This window comes from Macrobrachium nipponense, chromosome 10 (genome assembly GCF_015104395.2).
Source record: "Macrobrachium nipponense isolate FS-2020 chromosome 10, ASM1510439v2, whole genome shotgun sequence".
In the NCBI taxonomy this organism is placed as follows: Eukaryota; Metazoa; Arthropoda; class Malacostraca; order Decapoda; family Palaemonidae; genus Macrobrachium; species Macrobrachium nipponense.
Window position 1 is genome coordinate 101,630,099 of NC_087204.1, and position 5,000 is coordinate 101,635,098.

The 5,000-nt window shown below is 36.5% G+C and overlaps 1 protein-coding gene and 1 long non-coding RNA gene across 10 annotated transcripts in view; one reads left to right on the plus strand and one right to left on the minus strand.

Annotated features, from left to right (window-relative positions):
* The window catches only part of LOC135223817 (uncharacterized), a 2,903-nt gene extending 1,093 nt beyond the window's left edge, over positions 1-1,810 (plus strand). The window contains exon 2 of the long non-coding RNA XR_010316589.1: positions 1-1,810. This exon is cut by the window's left edge and continues 107 nt beyond it. This is a non-coding gene — a long non-coding RNA (uncharacterized LOC135223817).
* LOC135223820 (mucin-2-like) overlaps positions 1-5,000 on the minus strand; it is a 503,176-nt gene that overhangs the window by 455,094 nt on the left and 43,082 nt on the right. The gene's annotated exons all lie outside the window — the stretch shown is intronic.

The following is a 5,000-nucleotide window of genomic DNA, read 5'->3' on the forward strand; positions in this document are numbered from 1 at the left end:
CGAAAAATTCCGACCAGCGGGAATTTCCTCTCCTACTCAGCTGAGCAAGAGATGAAATGCCAACTAGCCATTTTTATACAACCCTAGACTCATTCTTTACGTCCTTTGGTAATCGGCGTCAGAATGATCAACTATAAGGTTTGAAAGTCAATAAATAACTAACTATTTAAAGGATAAATCATCTTATCAATCTCAGTAAGAGGGAAAGTCCTAAACAGCTTCATTGGCCTCCCCTACCATGTCACCCTCCCTAAATCCTATCTGTGATCCAGCCGCAACTGGTAACTGTTCTGGTCAGTCCACTCCCCGTAACCTTGGTAGTCATATACAAGGCAGCTCTCAGTATCCCTGCAGTCAGTATTCAGTGAACGCTGAAGGAATACAGGTCCTCTCTTAGTGAGCCAGTCCTACCTGCTTACCTTACCCCTGTTACCTATTGTTGCCTCATCGCTTGGTTCTGTGTATTCTGCATCGTCAAGGTCCAGTTCGCGAGTGTGTATCAAGGAGTGTTATTCAAGAGATATACCTACAAGGAGTGTTATTCAAAAGATATATCTACAGGGACCTTTTCAATCGTCTGTGTACAGTACGTTATCTGGACGAATTTTTGGGATTGTGAAGGAATTGATTATACAGAGGAACAGTTAGTGTCAAAGTTCAGTGTTGCCAACAGTTGTTCATGTTCACCGACGTACAACCCTCCTACAACCTCACGATGGAAGCCAAAGCCCTGGTCGAGGTGACGGACATCGTCCTGCAGAACAACAAGACGGCCACCGTCGAAGACGGCTACGAGATCTTCAGCCTGAAGCGAGTCGAGGGCTTCGAGATCCCTCTGGAGATCATGGGCATCGCCCTCCTGATAGCTACCATCCTGGCCACGGCCAGGTACATCAAGAAGAAGCTGAACAAACCGCCCAAACAAGAGACGACGGTGGCAACGGTGGCGGTGGCGGGCGAGGGCGCCGTGTGAGGGACGACGCCCCAAAAGGGCGCTCGTATCGCCTCCTGGGTTTCATCATGTGCATCTATCGTATCTCGGAACAAGCAGCAGCAGCTGGAGAAAACGAAGAAGAAGAAGAAGAAGCAGTGTTGGTAGAAGTGTTCGTTCAGTGAGATGTTCCGAGACGTCTCGTTTTGTCGATTCGAAAAAATGGGACACTTGTCGTGAAAGGCATATGATATAGCAGTCTTTCGACGAGCTTTTTGTTGTATAGAAGATAGCCTATCGCCTCCAGTACGATCTTTCCTTCTTCGAAAGAGCTGCCCGCCCACACAACACCAATGCAGTCAAGCACGTTCGGAAGGCCAGGTCAAACGGAGAGATAGAGAAAGGTGTTCTCCATTTAGCTGGATGCATCCGGTTCAAGCCAAGGTGTTTCATTGCCCCGCTAAGGATGATTCAGATCCTACGGATGTGATATCATTTTGTATGAAAAAAGAGCAAGCAGCACTTCGGGCTGATTTGGTTATGTCGCCATTTGCCGCGGTCAGTACACGGGGTGTTAACACTTTCGTGTGACTGACGGACGTGTTTTTGGCAAGAGATTATCATTAATATTATCTGCATTCATTTACTGTATTTCATGACAGTTTAAAAATGTTTGTAAAGGTTCTTATGAAACTCTTATCATGTACAATAATTTCATAAGTCTACTCTGTCGACATTCACGGTTCAAAATGTATAGAAGTTATGTATCCAAGATCTTAAAACGTTAAATTGATTATTTTTGTCGACAATGTACTCAATACAAAATTGTGTAATCGATATCTAACCCAATTCGACCAAAATAAAAACCTTTAAATGCAATTCCATATATGATTTCTCCTTCCAAACCAAAATTACTTAACACAGCATCCTTTTTTGCCCTGTCAATATTCTCACTTGGCTAAAGCTATCAAAAACAACAACATAGGAATTGATTATGATATGACCAGAGGTATCTAAAACTCAGCACTAGTGGAGTCAATTTTTTTAATTGGAAATAAAAGAAGAACACCAAACATACAAACTGGAAGCTGTTGTTTAAGCAAATGCCATTCGCACCATAAGAGAAAACGCCGATTTCTTCATTCCTGGCACGTCCTAGAAAGCTAGCACTAGAGAGCTTTGCTGATTTACTCGGAACCCATTACTGGAATACCTGTCTAGACAAAAACCATATTCAGTTCAGCTACCGTGTACACGTACACATTCTCAAGATGTAAATATAATGCCTTTTTGCTTTTGAGAACAAAGGTTTTGCTAAGAAAAACGCCATTCACTTCAGCCATTATGTACACGCTTTCTCAATGTATCAAGATACCTAGATGCATTTTTACTTTGTAGATGCAGAGAAAAAGCTATTCAGTTCAGCCATTATGTAGACACTTTCTCGAGGTGGAAATATGCCCAGGAGCTTTGGTCACAAGAAAATTGGCATAACAAAAAAAATCAGTTTGAGCAATAACCCAGAAATACCGAGACATGTTATCACAAAAGATTTTTTAGTTCACTCAGAAAAGTAATTTCCATTTATGCAATGATAATCACCAAAATATATTGGAAATTAATTAAATAAAAACAAATGGGCATTTCATACTGATCATAAATAAATTTGTGTATTCAGCCATAAAAATAAATACATCAAAATTATTTGAGTTTTAAATATCATGAAATATCAATTTAAAAAATTGAGAAATTAATACCGATAAGTAAATTTTGAGTATACAATAAAAAATAAACACCATCTATAAAGTAATATTGAGTTTTATTATATATCAAATCAAAATAATTAATTCACAACTATATAAAATATATATTTTTTAGTTATTGAACGAACGAGGCTTAACCCAAGTGAAAGTCACGCTAACCGGGATAAAGGAAAAATAATAATAATAAAACGTTGACTCAATGCACTGGAATTTATAAAAGCTAAACATTTAGCTTTTAAACATCAATGCACTGGATCTTCAAAAGCTAAACATCAATGCAATACAATGTAATGTATACAATAATGTCAATACAATGTATAAAAGAAAAACATGGCGATGAACACGAAAAAAATTGAATCAATACAAATCTAGTCTAGCAAAAGTTGGTTCAGGGATAAATCTAGTCTAATAAAATGTTGGTTTAGTCTAATAAAAAGTTGGTTCAGGGACAAATCTAGTCTGGGCAAAAGTAGGTTCAAGGAATAGTCTGCAGTCTGAGCAAAAGTTGGTTAAGGGACAAATCTAGTCTGAGCAGAAGTTGGTTCAGGGACAAATTTAGTCTGAGCAAAAGTTGGTTCAGGGACAAATCTAGTCTGAGCAAAAGTTGGTTCAGGGACAAATTTAGTCTGAGCAAAAGTTGGTTCAGGGAATAGTCTGCAGTCTGAGTGAAAGGTGGTGCAAGGAAAATTCTACAGTCTGAGTAGAAGTTGGAACAAGGAAAAAACTGCAGTCTGAGCGAAAGTAGGTTCAAGGAAAATTTTGCAGTCTGAGTCACAGGAGACTGAAACTATACGCAAAAAAAAACATACACACTCACACAGCATCTCCAAAACTACTTCCGAAAGGTCACTGACAGGGAAAACCTGCTGCAGACAGAATTCGTGGTAACATTAAGTGGGATTCCATGGAATAAATGATGTGGAAAACAGTTTGAGGGGGAAAAAATCCAATCATATTTCATATGAAACAATAAAAAGGGGCAGGCATTACTGAATCAATATGGGTGAATTTAGGCTTCTTGTTCAGGATAACTGGTCATATGCTATGTGATAAATAAAGATACCTATGGAATTGAAACTGTTGGGGAGTCTATAAATTAATAGCTTCAGAGGATATGTCATTTAATATATATTTATATATAAATATATATATATATATAAAGTTACATTATATATATATATACATATATATATATATATATATTAAAAACATACATATACATATATGTATAAACGGTGCATACACTCAAATATACATGATATTAATAAATATATATATACAAATATGAATATATATAAACAGGGTGTCCTTAAAGTCCCAGTACCGGAACGGGCAATAAATACTTGTAAATGGTACTGGGACTTTATGGATACCCTGTATATATTATATATATATATATATATATATATATATATATATATATATATATATATATACACACACACATATATATATATATATACTATATATATATATATATATATATATATATATATACGAGAGAGAGAGAGAGAGAGAGATAGTAAAAACAACTAGTAGCGCAATTCAACCAAAAGAATAAAATAAACCCATCATTATTTTGACAACCAAAACAAAGAGGGAGGAAGGTAGAGAACCTTAGGCACTCTACCCCAACGGATATAAAAATCATCAAGCAAGACTCTAACTTAGAAGACCCCTTAGAAGTAGTATGATCCCCCCCCCCCCCCACCACCAGGGGGTCGCCGTCGTCTCCTGGTCCCCCGTAACCTTCAGGAGGAGCAGAGAAGCAGTGCCGAAAGTGGCTTCCGGCCCACTCACGAATGGAGGCATGACGACCATGGTATAATTCCTCCCTCGGTAATTATCATTGTGGCTATTCATACTTGTTCCCAGAACTTGGGCTGATCTGGGTTTAGAGTGTATATATATGTATATATATATATGTATACGTATGTGTATGTATATACAATATACTATATATACACACATATATGCCTATAATGTTGTTTCCGTTTATTCCTATTTTTATGTTTTCTCCATTTTTTCTTATATTTTCCATTTTTTTTATTTTGACTTTCCTTGTTTATTTTTGCTTATTTTTTCTTATCTGTCTATCTATTTATTTGTCTATATAAATCTTATATAATATATCTATATATATATATATATTATATATATCTATATATATATATATATATATATATATATATATACTTATATACACATACAGGGATGTATATTCACGACATATATATTTAACAAAATTCATTACATTTTACCATTAACAAGAGTCACCAAAACCTCCCATTAACATCAATGACACC